At 46.4% G+C, this 16621-nt stretch overlaps 1 protein-coding gene across 1 annotated transcript in view; it reads right to left on the reverse strand.

Annotated features, from left to right (window-relative positions):
- Ctnnbip1 (catenin beta interacting protein 1) overlaps window positions 1-9283 on the reverse strand; it is a 57818-nt gene extending 48535 nt beyond the window's left edge. Inside the window, exon 1 of the mRNA XM_048350199.1 lies at window positions 9148-9283. The gene's annotated coding sequence lies outside the window, so the exon portion shown is untranslated. The remainder of the gene's footprint in view (window positions 1-9147) is intronic.
- Between the last annotated feature and the right edge of the window lie 7338 nt (window positions 9284-16621).

Consider the following 16621-nt stretch of genomic DNA (forward strand, 5'->3'; position numbering starts at 1 on the left):
CTGAGCCTCTTTGTGCTCAAGGCTAGCGCTCTACCACTTGAGCCACAGTGCCATTTCTGGCTTTTTCTGAGTAGTATATTGGAGATAAGTGTTTCATGGACTTTCCAGCCCAGGTTAGCTTTGGATCATGATCTTCAGTTCTCAGCCTCCTGAGTAGCTACGATTACAGGTGTGAGCCATTGGTACCTGGCTTGTTTTACAAACAAAATGGCATCAGGGGCTCAGAACTGCCTACCACTTTTCCAGTTTAGATTCTCCAAACTGTTCTTTTAGTACTCATACTGTCCTGTCTATACATCAGCACTCCACAATCACATACAAAAGAAAAACATAACAAGTGTCAAGTCATTAAAATATTCTCTGCTTGGAAGAAACCTAGGGGGTCCAAACAAGTTCTATTGCACAGTCCTGCAGCAGCAGAATCGTCAGCCAGAGGAAGGGAAAGATGGGTTTCTGGAAAACAGGGCTGCTTGGGGCAGGAGGCTATGAGACCTCAGTTTTCCATCTCCTTGGAAACTGGTCCATAATTTGCCTGGAGATTTAGCAGGAAGAACCGACGTGGGGGCCCACATAACAAGAAGTGTTTAATCTGCATGATCTCTGCAGGAAGCCCTGCTGGGAGAACCCAAGGTGGCCAAATGACAGGCAGTAACTTCATTTGCTCTGAGTTTGTTATTCAGTTCAGGGATGCGGACCACAGGATTCCAGCAGCAGGAAACATGTGGGTTGGATACTTGGGCAATATGTAGGCCTGAAAAAAATCTTAGTTGGAAGAACTGGTCTCAAAGCCTCCCTGCATGTGGAAGAGGAGATGGAAGTGGGTCACACTCCCTGGCTGCGATGGCATCACTTCAGCTCTGAGCACACTTGAGTGACCTGGTCTCCTCAACAGGTCAGCCGTTTCCTAATCAAACACAGGATTCTGCCCCAGACTGAAGGGAGTCAATTAGCAGCAGGAACATTGTACAGGTCAGGGGCTGAGTGAAAATAAAATCGCCCAGAGCCTTGCCACACTCTCTTGGCACCATCCTCTCCCTCCAAATGTGGGCAGTCTCCCTTTGCCCTCTCCACCCCTGCTCTGGTTGAAGGGAGAGAGAAAACACCATACACTTCCTTGTGAAATGCTGGGCCATCCTGACCTTGGTCTCAGAAGAGAACTGGTGCTCTGGTTCCAGGAAACCCTGGGGAAGAAGAATCAGCTCCTACTCTGTTCTCATATGCAGGCCCAGAATGAGACTCAGTGTCTACAGTCATCAGTTCATTCAGGAACTCTGGGCACACCAGTATTGCCTACCAACATGTTCTTGTTTCCCATGCTGGCAGAGGGCAATATCTGACTGGCAGGAAGAGACAAGGTCAGACTATTACATAAGAAAGGCACCAGGTTGATAACAAAACTTCAAAATCCAATCCTCCAATCAAAACCTTTGGGAAAAGGCCCATGTGATCAATCTTGAGCTTTTTGTTTTGTTTTGTTTTTTGCCAGTCCTGGGCCTTAAACTCAGGGCCTGAGCACTGTCCATGGCTTCTTTCTGCTCAAGGCTAGCACTCTGCCACTTGAGCCACAGCGTTACTTCTGGCCATTTTCTGTATACGTGGTGCTAGGGAATTGAACAGCCCATGTGATCATTCTTAAAGTAACATACACAGGGCTAAGGCTTTAAGTTGGAGTGAAATTCTTACTAAACATGGCTTTAGCTCTTGGTGGCTAAAGATGCTTGTGCTCCTTCACCTGTGACAGAAGGGCCCTAATCTCTTATCTCTTACCCTACTCTTTTAGGAAGCTGACACAGTCCTCCACCTTAATGTCCATCTAGGGCAGGTAACCCTTGGGGTGGATGTGTACATCTGGAAACCATCTGACTCTCCAATTCAAATACCCTGGCCAGGAAGTCTGTGAGACTCTTATTTCCAATGAACCACCAAAAGAGCCAGAAGTGGAAGCTGTGGCTCAAGTTGGTAGAGTGCTAGCCTCGAGTGAGAAAGCTAAGGGACAGTACCTAGGACCTGGGTTCAAGCCCCAGGACTGACACAAAACAAAACCCTGGACAGTACATTTTTCATCCACACACCCTGCTAGAAGAAAAGCTCGTGGCTGTAGATTGTAGTTTGTATAGAGACTTTTTTTCTATGTGTGCCAGTCCTGGGGCTTGAACTCCAGGCCTAGGCACTGTCTCAGAGCTTCTTTTGCTCATGACTAGCACTCTACCACTTGAGCCAGAGCTCTACTTCCAGCTTTCTGGGGGTAGTTTATTGGAGATAAGAGTCTCATGAACTTTTCTGCCCAAATTGGCTTTGAACTGTTGATCCTTAGATCTCAGCCTCCTAAGTAACTAGAATTACAGGTGTAAGCCACAAGCGCCTGGCTAGCTTTAAAGAGAATTATTTTTAATCACCTACCTAAGTATGTCTAGTACCTACAATGATGACCTTGTTATAGTAAGATCTCACTAAGTTTTTTCAGTGCTGAGTTGAATGGGTGAAACTTGGTGCCTACAACATAGTAGGCAAGTGCTCTACCACTGAGATATGTATGTACAATTGACCCCAGAATATTTATTACCTGAAGCAATGAGAAGACAGGAGAGAAGGGAAGGAGGATGAATGGAAGACAACTACCACACTTCTTGGTATCTCTGTGCTTGGCTATAACACAGCTCCTTTGCTACATGACCCAGCCATCCTGTTATGATACACACCACCCATCTGCTTACAGCAGCTTATACACAGCACAATACAGCCATGAAAAACACAGATACACTCATGACCCTCAATCCTGCAGGAACTTCAAAAGGTGGAAAACAATGTGTTTTGGCCTGCCACAAAAGGATACCTTTCCCTCTGGGGACCACTGTCTTTACCTTTTCAGCAAAGCATGGTGGACCAGGGCATAACATGTCTTTAATAACTAAGTATAACAGCAGTTGGTGCCCAGTTCTCTTTCATAAAAGAAGTTCAAAAGCACTTTGGCTCAAACATCGTAATGCCCTTGGGAACTATGAAGACACAAGTATCATCATTCCCATTTACAGCCAGGGAAAGTGAGGCAAAGTGAGGTTAATTGGCTTGCCCAAGGCCAGAAAAGACAAGGGGAAAAAAAAAAAAAGGATTCAAATCTTTTAGGGCAACTAACAAGCCAGCCCTGGCAACATAAGAATGTCAGCTATCCTGGGCTTAAGAGGGATATTTTTTTTGTTTCTCTGAAGTTTCTGCTGAGAAACAATATGTAATTTGGTGCTCACAGCTTTGCTTGGGAATGATATTCCCTGGGTTTGAGTATGTTAGTGTGTGTATGAGATTTGAACTCAGGGCTTGGGTACTGTACCTTAGCTTTTTTGCTTAAGGTTGGTGCTCTACCACTTGGACAGCTCAATTTCTGACTTTTTGGAAGTACACTGGAGGTAAGAGTCTCACAGACTTTCCTACCTGGACTTGCTTCAAACTTTGAGCCTCAGATCTCAGCCTCTTGAGTAATTAGGATTATAAGCATGAGCCACCAACTCCCAGTAAATATGGCTATTCTTAATGAGTTTCCAGGTTCCAGCTTCTGAATATGTAAAATGGTAACAATTGCACATCTCAGAATCAAATGAGACAAAATTTGTAAGTGCCATTACCATTCATTTTCTTATTGTCTAAATGAGCACATATCATCCTCATAATAAGAAAACCAGTTACATGAGAAAAAGGCTAGCCAACCACTTTGTGTTTAGATTGTACAAGACCACAAATGTCGTGTGAGTAAGAGGCATTTTGAACTCTGCCAATAAAATGCCCAGGCCCCTGATCATGTCTTGTAAAACAGAAGTTGTATTAGAGTCTCACTACCTCCTATTGGTCTTTGGAGGTTGGTGAGGCATGTGGCATCATGGACAATAATGGACAGTGGCATGCCTGAGGGAGGATCCAAAGTCAGCCACTGTACCAGACCTGAGTGGCCAGCTCTGGCTTCCTGCAAGTTGTTCCCCTTGATCTGAAACACCTTTTTTTTTTTCTGAGCTGCAAATTCTACTCATCCTAGATCCAGGAGGGCCTATGCTTTCTAGATGCCACAGTGTTCCTAGCAAGAGACCAGATGAAGTACTCAGAAGTGACAGTATGGGCTAACAGTTTACAAAGGGTCTGGTGGTACTTGACAGGAGACTGGAAGAGGAGGGGAGGCAGGAGAGCTACTTACTCAATCTTAATACGTTATAAGCCCCAACATATATGTATAAGCATGATGGGCATATGAACACTGCCAAAACTCCAAGGTTGCTGAAGAGCCACCATGCCAGTGTTAGATTTGAGCTGGGGGTGTAACCCTGTAACACACACACAAACACACGATAAACTTTAGAGCATGAATCATGGCCATTTTGTTCTTGGCTATATCCTCAAGACTTTCAACAGGGGCTAGTACCTGGTAGGTACTCAATAGATCAGTCAATTTAACTATTTACCGAGTGCCTACTAGGCTGAGGTAATGAACTATAAAAGGAGGGGGAAAAAGGACAAAACTATTCTCAAAGAACTTCAATTTTGATTGAAGGTAAAAACAGATCAATAACACAATTAAAATAACATTAATAAAAAATAGTCCAACAACTCACATACTAAGTGCTATGTGCTCTTCTGAGCATCTAATAGGTATTACTTAATTTAATCCTCCCAACAACTCTCTAAGGGAAGTATTATCACTTTACACATGGGGAAACTCCAATACAGAACAGCTAAATTACTGCTGAAGATTACACTGCCCATGATGGCAGAACCAAGATCCAAACCCAGATAGTCTTGGCACAAAGTCCATGCTCTAATTAAGAGCTACACTTCATATTTGCTAAGTGTCGAATAACTACTTGCTCAGCACCCTCGGCAGCTGTTCCCTGGGGGCAGGGCTGGAGGAGGGCAGCCCCATCAAGGAAGGGCTTCCCTGTCCCATGAGTATATAAGCCACACATTCCTGGGCTCCCAACTGCATCATACTTTGCACCTGGAGAGGCGTCAGCAAATTAGGACAGTCTACTGAAAAGACAGTGTTAGGGTCGGGATTCCTGAGTGCTAGCTTTAGGTACTATAAGACACCCAGGACAGTCAACTATTATTTGATTGGCTTACACTTTTTAAATTTATTCCTTTATTGTCAAAGTACTGTACAGAAGGGTTAGAGTTTCATATGTAAGGCAGTGTGTACATTTCTTATCCATCTTGTTACCTCCTCCCTCAATCCCCCACCCCCCCCCCGCCCCCAGGGCTTACACTTTGTATAAAGCACCCATCTTGACTCTGAAGTATGCAAGATGAATCCAAGGAAGATCTAGCCTCAGACATTAGAGTCAAGCACATACGCATGGAGCTTGAAGAGGTAGAAAGTGACAACACCATAGGAAAAGGTATAAACTACTATGTCAAGGGACTGCTAGGGGCCACCACTGCCCAACCACAAAAGGAGTCTGGACTATGTAACTTGCAAGGTCCTCTCATTCTGACAGAATAGATTTGAAGCATATGGAGATCAAGGTTAATTTAAATTAACAGCTCAAGCTCATGGCCACTCAATTCTACTTACAATAAAAACAGTCTCAGTTCCTTTATTTGGTGTGCTAAGGACTGAACCCTGGGCCTCTAATGTGCTAAGCTCTACCAGTGAGCTACACTCAGCCCCTCCAATTTCTTTGTGAAATATCTTAGAAGACAGGCAGAACAACAATGTTCCTATTTAAATAATACAGCTGGATGCAGAGAAGCCAAGTGTGTTTTCCATTATAATTGGGTTTTAAACCTACATGCTCCCTCCTCCTCCTCCTCCTTCTCCTTCTTCTTCATACATAGGCAGTGCATACATTTCTTATCCAACTTGTTACCTCCTCCGTCATTTTTCTCCCTGGCTTACACTTCTTTGCCAGTCCTGGGGCTTGATCTCAGGGCCTGGGTACTGTACCTGAGCTCTTTTGCTCAAGGCTAGCACTCTACTACTTGAGCCACAGCACCACTTCCAGCTCTTTCTGTATATGCGGTACTGAGGAATCAAATCCAGGGCTTCCTGCATGCTAGGCAAGCACTCTACCACTAAGCCACATTCCCAGCTTGCTTGCTTGCTTGCTTCCTTCCTTCCTTCCTTCCTTCTTTTCTTTCTTTCTTTCTTTCTTTCTTTCTTTCTTTCTTTCTTTCTTTCTTTCTTTCTTTCTCTCTTTCTTTCTCTCTCTCTCTCTTTCTTGTCAGTCATAAGATATGAACTTAGGGCCTAGGCACTGTCCCTGAGCTCTTTTGCTCAAGGCTAGCACTCTATCATTTTGAGCCCCAGCTCTAATTCTGGTTTTCTGGTGGTTAATTGGAGATAACAGCCTCTTGGACTTTCCAGCCTAGGCTGGCTTCAAACCGTGATCCTCAGATCTCAGCCTCCTGAGTAGCTAGAATTACAAAAATGAGCCATCAGCACCTGTTTCACATACTCGCTCTCTTCTATATCAAGGGGGAAAATGACTATTTCTATAAGCATATTGTTTTAACATAGAAATACTCCACGTTAAACCACAAGATCCACCTACTTGTGTCCCATTTCCAGAATCTAACATAGTACTCAATTCCTAACAGATTCAGAACAAGGTTTGCTGAATTAAACCAAAACACTGTTGGGTGTAGAGATTTTCTACCAGACAACCAACTTTTGCCCAAGTTTTGTTTTCCAACTCCCAGGGTCTCTTAGGGAGGATGGATTGGCTCTATTTCCTCTCTTACACTGCCACCAGCTGGGTCCTGGAGGCCACCATTGTCTCTTGCTGGGCAGCTAGTCAGTCAACTGGCATCTCTGAATCTACCTTTGCTCCTCCCAATCCTGCCTCCACAGAGCAATCAAAACAACCTGGTCAAAATGAGGTTGGGGGGGCTGGGAATGTGGTGTAGTGGTAGAGTGCTTGCCTAGCATGCACGAAGCCCTGGGTTCGATTCCTCAGCATCACATAAACAGAAAAAGCTAGAAGTGGCAGTGTGGTTCAAGTGGTAGAGTGCTAGCCTTGAGCAAAAAGAAGCCAGGGACAGTGCTCAGGCCCCGAGTTCAAGACCCAAGACTGGCAAAAAAAAAAAAAAGTGAGATTAGGCTGGATGTGGTGGTGGCACATGTATAGTGCCAATACTCCAAGAGGCTCAGGAAGGAGGATCACAAGTTAAAAGCCAACCTGGGGTACATAGAAAGCTGTCTCAAAAAAGGAGAAGAGGAAGAGGAAGAGAAAGAAGAGGAGGAGGAGGAGGAGGAGGAAGAGGGGAGAAAAGAAAAAAGGGAAGGAAAAAAGGAAAGAAAACAAAAAGGACTTGGGAGCCTGGCTCAAGTGGTAGAGCACCTGACTATAAAGTGTTAAGTCCTGAGTTGTTCAAACCTCAGTACCAACAAAAATAAATCAATAAAGGAAAACAGATCAGCTCTTAAATCTCTCTGCTCAAAACACTCCACTTGTACCCTTAACTGTACTTAGGATAAAATGTAAATTGCCTACAAAAATCTTTTTTTTTTTCTGTTTTGTTTTAACACAGATGCTTAGCATCCTGGCCCTTCACCACCTTCATGTCAAGTATCACTAATGAGATGATTTTGTCTAGTTAATCGGCTCATTCATTCATTTATCATCCCTCCTCCTTCCTCCTTAGAATGCTAACTCCAGGAGTGCAAAGGCTGTGTGTGTCTTCACCAGTGAAGCCCTGGAGCATGGAACATCTGGGCACATGGTAAGCATTCACTACTGGATGAATGAAATCTCCGTCCAGAAATGACTGTGTCTACAAGGACCACTAACTCCACCAGGAAGCCACGAATGACACACTGCCACTTAACAGCCAGCACTTTTATTTATGATTCAGAGTCCTGTTTTAAATCTGAGGAAGCGTTGGCACTTTAATGGCACAAGAGATCAGTTATCACTTAGCCTCCGGAGCCAGGAACAAGAGCCAGAGGTTGTAGCAGGGAGTTAAGAGCCTTGGAACAGAACCCCAAGGCAAACTCTGACTTGCCTCCAGGTCCCTTACCCACATAGCCAGTGCCTCAATTTACTCAGTGGCAGACCGGGTACACTTCCCTAAGATCTGTGAGTGACAGAAGACAAAATAATTAACAGTTAGGCCACAGCTAGATTCTCAGATAGGAGGTGCTATCAGCCGTGTCTCATTATTCATAAAACTCTTGATTTGTGGCCAACACCATCCCCCTGGGCCTCACAGAGGTACTGCACAGACAAGTTTGGCACAGGGGAGGGGGAGGGCTGTAGCACCTAAAGAGGTGGGGTGTCAGCTGGGAGCCTATGGCTCATGCCTGTAATCCTAGCTCCTCAGGAGTCTGAGATCTGAGGACTGAGGTAATGATGCCGGTGCAAGCAGGAAAGTCCATGAGACTAGGAATCTCCAAGTAACCACCAAGGAACTGTGGCTAAAGTGGCTGAGTGCCTTCCTAGAGTGGAAAAAGCTAAAGTGCCCAGGCTCTGAGTTCAAGTCCCAGTAGTGGCACACGCACACACGCACACACGCACACACACACACACACAAAGAAGTTTGGTGTCTGGATCTCAGGTCTTGGATTAAGGAAGATGGTTTGGGTGGGTGTGATGAAAAGGTGGGGAGAAGTGCAGTTTGGGGTTCCGAGTGTTTAATTTGACAAGTCCTCCTGGGAGGAGGGCCATGCGCCTCCCATGGGTAGCGAGCAGGCACCCTCACTACGGAGAAGTGGAATCAATCACACTAGAGACGTTGGAAGGGCAGCGGGTGGCAGAGACCTTGGAAGCATTTCGCTGGGAAAACATGGAGAGTCGGGATGCAGGGAGCGGGGCGCAGGTGAGGGAAGGCAGGGAGCCGCGGACCGCGAGGATGGGCGGGCGCTGACAACCCCGCGGGCGTCGCGGGGCTCCGCCGCAGGGTGGGTGGCTGGACACCTGTGGAGACGACCCCTGGGCGAGGTGAGAGAGGCACGGGGGGCGTCTGCGGCGCGGCGCCGAGGGGCGGGCGGGGCGCGGAGGCCTGGCCCAGGCCAAGGGCGCCATGCCACCAGGGCCGGGCCGGGGGGTCCGAGGGGGGCCGGGGGTGCCCTCCGCGGCCCCTCCCCGGGAGACAAAGGGCCGGCGGCTTCCCCGGGCTCCGGCGCGGCGCAAGCCCGGCGCTGCAGGCGCCGACCGGCCTCGCGCTTACCTGGGCCGCCCGACCCGGCCGGGCCGGCGGGGGCTGCGGGTCCGGAGCGCGGCGCGCGACGGCCTGTTCCGGGACGCGCCGAGCCGGAGCAGCCGCGGCAGCGGCGGCGGCGGCAGCAGTAGCAACAGCGGCAGCAGCGGGAGCGGCCGCCTCAGCCTCCGCCTCCCCCTCCGTGAGTCACCGCGCCGGGGAGGGAGAGAGGGAGGCGCCAGGCCGCCGGGGGAGGGACCGGCGGAGGGGGCGGCATTTGACAACGCGCGGGCAGCGGAGGCGCGGCGGTGGCAACGCCCCTGAGGAAGACAGGCAGCGGAGGGCGTGGAGAGCGGGCGGGGCCTGAGGACAGGTCCTGGCCTGGTATTGGTTAACTCAGCACGCGGGGCGGTGCTTATAGCTATGGGCTGGGCCTGACGGGAGCGCGGGTTTGCTTATTGGGCTCCTCGGGTAGAGAGGCGGGACCAAGGCTTCGAGGGCGGGGCCAGGCGGTGGGCGGGTAGAACCAGGCCATGGGTTAGTGGCAAAGTCCGAGTTGAGTGCAAAGGGGAGGAGCGGAGCGGGCCGGCTGGGCCCGGGAGGAGCTGGCCGGGTGGGCTGGGGAAGCTGACCGTAGCTTGGAGGAGAAGGCGGGACGGGGATGGAGCGGACGCTGTGGTGAAGCCGCTGTGCGAAGTGATCCGGAAAAATAATGGTCGCCTTTACATACTACAGACAAGGCGAGATCGGGCGAGGCGAGTTTACCCAGAACCCCGGAAAAATCAGAAATGGAAGAGGTTGCAGAACACTTAGGGGTGTGGCCTTCCTGCTGAGCTGGGAGCGTGGCTACCTTAGAAACAGGCCCGTTCTTGTACTTGGGGCCTAACCTGGGATAGATGGAACCCCGGTCGCCCAAGAGTGGGCCTCGATCTTTCGGCTAAACATAGAATATCGTATCCCCTGGTAAAGCCTTTTTTAGGGGTGAGGTCAGGGGTCTATAATTAGAGGAAGTCTTCCAGGGGAAGTCTGGCACTATCTGCAGAGTACAGGGAGAAACCGCCCATTTTAGGCAAAATGCAAAGAAATGCTTTTAACACTTGCCTCCTTTTAAAAGGACACGTATCTTTAAGTGTGGTCTCATTGCCAACATTTTAGCTTGCCACCTACATAGTGATACTAACCCCCAGTTGAGAAGCCCTCCTGGCCTGTTTCAACAAACTTTCTTTTTGCCTCTGTCCCATCTGCTTTCACCCACCCCTGCATTTCTTTCCGTACCATTTGTAAGAATACAATAATAGACTTTGTTTTTCCATCCATACTTCTAGCTGAATATTTTGCTGGTTATTTTGGAGATAGAATCAATGAGAACTTTTCTGCCCAGACAGGGATTCTCCAGATCTGAGCCTCCTGTGTACCTACAATTACAAGAGTGAGCCACTGGGCCAGCTACACTTACTTTAAAAAACAAACCCAAAAAAGCCTTTATATTCTGAAATGTCCGTATTACTCTTCACTCTTGATCAATGACTTCATTTTAGTGACAATTGAATACTTCAGGTTAATCAAAAGTCATGAGATTATAAATCCTTAAAGGCCAGAAATGTCAGGTCTGTATCACCAACAATGTCCAGAAGACAATCCTACCTATAGCAAAGGGTTCAGCATATATTTACCAATGCAGTATACCAATGGATCCTTCCATCTCCCAGTGAGCATTCTAGTGTACGTAAATTGTTTGTGTAAATATTAATGTTTAAACAAATCAATTAAAACTGAACATGTGGGGCTGGGAATATGGCCTAGTGGTAAAAGTGCTCGCCTCGTATACATGAAGCCCTGGGTTCGACTCCTCAGCACCACATATATAGAAAACGGCCAGAAGTGGCGCTGTGGCTCAAGTGGCAGAGTGCTAGCCTTAAGCAAAAAGAAGCCAAGGACAGTGCTCAGGCCCTGAGTCCAAGCCCCAGGACTGGCAAAAACAAACAAACAAACAAAAAACCCTGAACATGGCACCTGGTATTGAGAATACAGAGGAAAAATATATTTACCCAGGCATTAGATGTTGCTCAAGCCTATAATCTTAGCTACTCAAGAGTCTAAGACACAGAGGATCACCTAGAAAAGTCTATGAGATTATATGCAAAATATCAGACTAAAGGCATGGTTCAAGTGGTAGAACGCCAGCAGAGCAAATGTGAAGCACTGAGTAGAAATGCTACAAAACAAAAAAGGTATGTTCAAGGATGAACATACTAAAGTAGTGTATTAGATTAAAATTCTCTAGAGGCTGGGTTCTGATGGCTCATGCCTGTAATCCCAGGTACTCAGCAGCTTGAGTAGCTACTCAGTAGGTTGAGATCTGAGGATAGTGATTTAAAACCAGCCCCATCAGGAAAGCCCATAAAACTATTACCTCCAATTAGCCACCAAATGGCTGGAAGGAGAGCTATGGCTCAAGTAGTAGAACAATAGCCTTGAGCAAAAGAGTGCAGGGACAGCGCTCAAAGCCCTGAATTCAAGGTCCAGGACTGCACCAAATGGAAAAAAAAAAAAAAAGATATACTAGCATGAAATAATGGATTCTCTTCCTTCCTTTCAAAATTTTCATATATATTACTTTATAGTTCAAAATTATAGCTGAAGAAGCCAGGTGCTGATGGCTCACACCTGTAATCCTAGCTTTTCAGGAGACTGTTCAAAGTCAACCTGAACAGAAAAACCCTGGAGACTAACTCTCAGAATGCTGGACTGGAAGTATGACTCCAGTGGTTGAGCACCAACCATGAGCAAGCAACACAAGGCCTTGGTTCAAGACCCAGAACAGTGCAAAAGGAAAGAAGGAAGGAAGGACAAACAAACAGGAGGGCTGGGAGTATAGCCAAATAGAACCACACTTTTCTAACATGTATAAGGCACTAACTAGGTTTGATTCTTCAATACCACACACAAAAAAAATTTTAAGGGTGGGAACAAAAAATTTAAGTTAAAAAAATGGGAGCAGGTTTGGGAGTTGAGCAGGGTATATTGCCCAGACTGGTCTTGAATCACAATCCTCCTGCCTCCTCCTCCCAAATGCTGGCATTACATGTGTGCATCACCACAACCAACAAAAACTAAAATTTGAACATTACTCATTTCCAGTATGAGAAACACTGAAAGCAAAACAGTGATCTCTTGCCTCAGTCCTTTTGTCTCCAATTCCTATTTGGTATGGTTCTAACTTTCCTGAAGACAGTGGCTTGAAGGGCAGATCCACAGCACACACATAGTGCTGTGGGCATAGGACCTCCTCAAGTTGTGCCTTGGCAGTACTCCTCACCTACTTTTCCTTTGGAGATAATAAGGAATTATTAAACACAACGATGAAAGCATTTTGTAGATCAGTGAATGTACATACTTGGTGTCGTGAGTGGGGTGTGTGCAGCTGTGAACATCTGGCTAGCTGCCAGCCTGCCCCGAGTGTGTTGGTCTCCACAGCATTTTAATGGGTAGATCTGCCCTACATCACACAACCCCACTATAAGGCTTGCGGGACAGCATAAAGAAATAATGATACCTCTCTGTGGCTGAGTGTTTTGATAGGCCCACGGGCTATGTAAAAGTGTATTGTCAGTGCAGGCTCAGACATTCTAATTGCCCAGTAGACCAAGCAACCCAGACTTTGCATACAAATACTCAGCCTTATACCTTTAGACACAGTCGTCTGTTCACCTTTTCTCTTACTGGTTGTTGTCCAATTAAAAACCATCCCTAAAACCAAATAGCCTATATCCTTTGGGGGTAAGGGTGAAAACATCTGTGATTCCCAGAGTATATCGCTGCCTCTTGTACCTGCCCGTGCTGCGATGCTTACACACTGTTGGTACATTCAGGTGGCAATGAGAAGCCCTTTGCTGACTAGCAAGCAGTTCCTTTCCGACCCTAGTTAAGTGCACAGACTGCTCAGCTGTTCATTGTTGCACAAGGGCCACAAAAACTGTTGCTAGTAAACATCTGTATCTTTGCTATAAGATGGTAGTAGTTTTCAAGACTACAATCCCCAATTCACATTTTTGTGTTTTGTTAGGGTTTTTCTGATATCCTCTGCTATTTGTAATGCTGACGTCTCACAGAGTTTGCATTGCATCCAGCAGAGATTGCTCATTCTAAATGAACTTGATGGTTTTGTTTCTCCACATTCCATACCTCATTTCTTCATTACTATTCTTCCAGGAAATTACTTCCCAACAGCAGTATTTGCCCCTAGCTGGTGAAACAGAGGGGGATCTTTTTCATAGTTAATAAACACTGAAGGCTGAGGAGGGCAAATCTACACCCCGGTGCTAGCTAATGAAGGCCTCACATGAAAGCTTATGCAAAGGGGATGGGCTCGGTGCAAATGCCCTGGGAACCGAGATTACTCACTAGTCTCCCACTCCATGTGGAACAGATAGCAACGATGATTAATTATTTAAGCCATGAACATGAGAGCCAACATAGGCAGTTAAAAAAATAAAAAAGGAAGCTGCACTCTAGGATCCTTTGTTGAAATCATTTTAATGAACATAAGCTAGGGAGCCAAAAGAAACAGACCTAGATACTTACTAGCAAAATAATTTTAACATTTTTTTCTACTATTCTTTTTCCCTTCTATAAAAAAAAAGGGGGGACTTGAAAGTAGCAATGGAAGGGGGAAAGACAGGACAGAAGGATGAAAGGGGCAACATTGATCAAGATGCATTGAACTCATAACTTGACTTCTGGAATCGAGTACCCTTTGTACAACTACTTAATAAAAAATAAACAGCCAGGTGCTGGTGGCTCACGCTGGTAATCCTAGCTACTCAGGAGGCTGAGATCTGAGGAATGTGGTTCAAAGCCAGCCAGGGCAGAAAGGTCTGTGAGACTCTTATCTCTAATAAAGTACTCAGAAAAAGCTGAAGGGGCACTGCATTTCAAGTGGTAGAGGACTATCCTTGAGCACAGAGACTCAAGGACAGCACCTAAGCCCTGAGTTCAAGCCCCAGGAGTGGCCAAAAAAAAAAAAAAAGAGAGAGAGAGAGAGAAAAATGCTGGGTACCACTGGCTCATACCTGTAATCCTAGCTACTCAGGAGGCTGAGATATGAGGACTGAAGATGGATGCCAGTTCAGGCAGGAAAGTCCATCATAGTCTTATCTCCAAAGAAGCTGGAAGTGGAACTATGGCTCAAGTGGCAGAGCACCAGCCTTGAGCTAAAAAAAGCCAATCTATAGCATGAGGCCCTGATTTCAAGTCCTAGTACCAGTACCAAAAAAAGAAAAAGATTATTCCAACAGGTTCTTTTCTGTAAAAGCATATCAAAGAAAGAAGTGGGACTATTTTTTCCCCAGTCCTGGGGCTTGAACTCAGGGCACTGTCCCTGGCTTCTTTTTGCTCAAGGCTAGCACTCTATCACTTGAGCCATAGGGCCACTTGTGGATTTTCTGTTTATGTGGTGCTGAGGAACCGAACCCAGGGCTTCATGCATGCTAGGCAAGCATTCTACCAGTAGGCCACATTCCCAGCCCCCATGATGCTATTTTTTTTTTTTTGGCCAGTCCTGGGCCTTGGACTCAGGGCCTGAGCACTGTCCCTGGCTTCTTCCCGCTCAAGGCTAGCACTCTGCCACTTGAGCCACAGCGCCGCTTCTGGCCGTTTTCTGTATATGTGGTGCTGGGGAATCGAACCTAGGGCCTCGTGTATCCGAGGCAGGCACTCTTGCCACTAGGCTATATCCCCAGCCCCCCATGATGCTATTTTTAAAGAGCCAAAAAAGGGGCATATTTTCAGATTCTATGACTGTTGTCACTTATCTGAACATCACTAGGTCAGTCACAGTCCGACCTTTCCATGTTACCAACCTCCCTGCAGCTAATGACATTTCCTTGTATTGTCATTTCTAATTGGGTCACACTGAAACATCTGACTTTTTACTATAACTACCCTGGCACTATGAGTAAATGACACCGTGCTTCCTTTGTAGCTGCCTTTCTCTGACCTTGGTCCCGCACTCATCCACCAGATGCCCCCTTCTCACAAGATCTTTCAGTTCTTGGCCAACATCACATGTATCCAAGAACATTCAATCTCTTGAGTCCCTTGCTCACCCAAGGAATATTCCTTCCTGCTTCTCAGGCACAGGGCACCATGCTAGGCAGGAGATAAGGCCGCGTCATTATACATATGGGGGGGCACTAATGAGTTACACAATCAAGTAATTCTTTGTGACTATAGTTAAATGTTAAAAGCTGAAGCCACAGGGATTAGGAGTCCATGTTTCTGGAAGCTAACCTCATATTAGAGAGATTCCCTGGGAAAGTAATGTTTAAGCTTCCACTTGATGTATGAACGGGAGTTAACTAAGCAAGTAGACCAATGCAAACAACATATACAACAGTCTTGAGATGCCAGGCACAGGTGGCTCATGCCTGTAAACCTAGCTACTCAGGAGGCTGAGCTCTGAGGATCACAGTTTAATGCCAGCCTAAGCAGGAAAGTATATGAGACTCTAACCTTCAATTAACCACCAAAAAGCTGGACATGGAACTGTGGCTCAACTGGTAGAGAGCTAACCTTGAGTAAAACAGCTCAGGGACAGCACCCAGGCCCTGAGTTCAAGCCCCAGGACCAGCACACACACACACACACACACACACACACACACACAGAGAGAGAGAGAGAGAGAGAGAGAGAGAGAGAGAGAGAGAGAGAGAGAGAGAGAGAGAGTCTAGAGAAGGCAAGAGAACCCAGTGGGATCTCACAGCGGAGTGAGAAGACTTGGGTATGAGGGGTTGTTGTGCTGAGTGATAGAGAGAGAGGCCCCAAGGAGGCTGGTCAGAGGCTAGAAAAATATCCTATGGGACTTACCTGTCATACTATACTTTTGGTCTTTGCCCTAAGAGTAATGGGAACTACAGAAGAGTTTAAGCAAGGATGAGACCTTAGCAGATTTGTTCTTATATGACTATGGAGGAAAGGTGGAGAGGTGTAGCTTAGTGGTAATGTACTTTGTTCACTTAACATCACAAGGCTCTAGGATCAAACTCCAGTACCACACACAACGACAGCAATGACTACAACATGAATAAGAATAGTATATAGGGGCTGAGAACATGGCCTAGTGGTAGAGTGCTTGCGTCGTATACATGAAGCCCTGGGTTCGATTCCTCAGCACCACATATATAGAAAAAGCCAGAAGTGGCGCTGTGGCTCAAGTGGCAGAGTACTAGCCTTGAGTGAAAAAGAAGCCAGGGACAGTGCTCAGGCCCTGAGTTCAAGCCCCAGGACTGGCAAAAAAACAAAACAAACAAACAAAAAAAGAGAATAGTGTATAAATCAGTTATTACAGCAACAATACTATATTAAACAAAACAACAGATGTTGCTAAACAAAAGGAACATAATATACTTATCATCCAAAATGGAGAAAATGATTTTATGGTTAAAGTTCATAGACTTCATAAGCTATGTAGAGTGGAATGATAATTTTCATCATTGTGAAAGTT

Source organism: Perognathus longimembris, chromosome 7 (assembly GCF_023159225.1).
Source record: "Perognathus longimembris pacificus isolate PPM17 chromosome 7, ASM2315922v1, whole genome shotgun sequence".
Taxonomy (NCBI): Eukaryota; Metazoa; Chordata; class Mammalia; order Rodentia; family Heteromyidae; genus Perognathus; species Perognathus longimembris.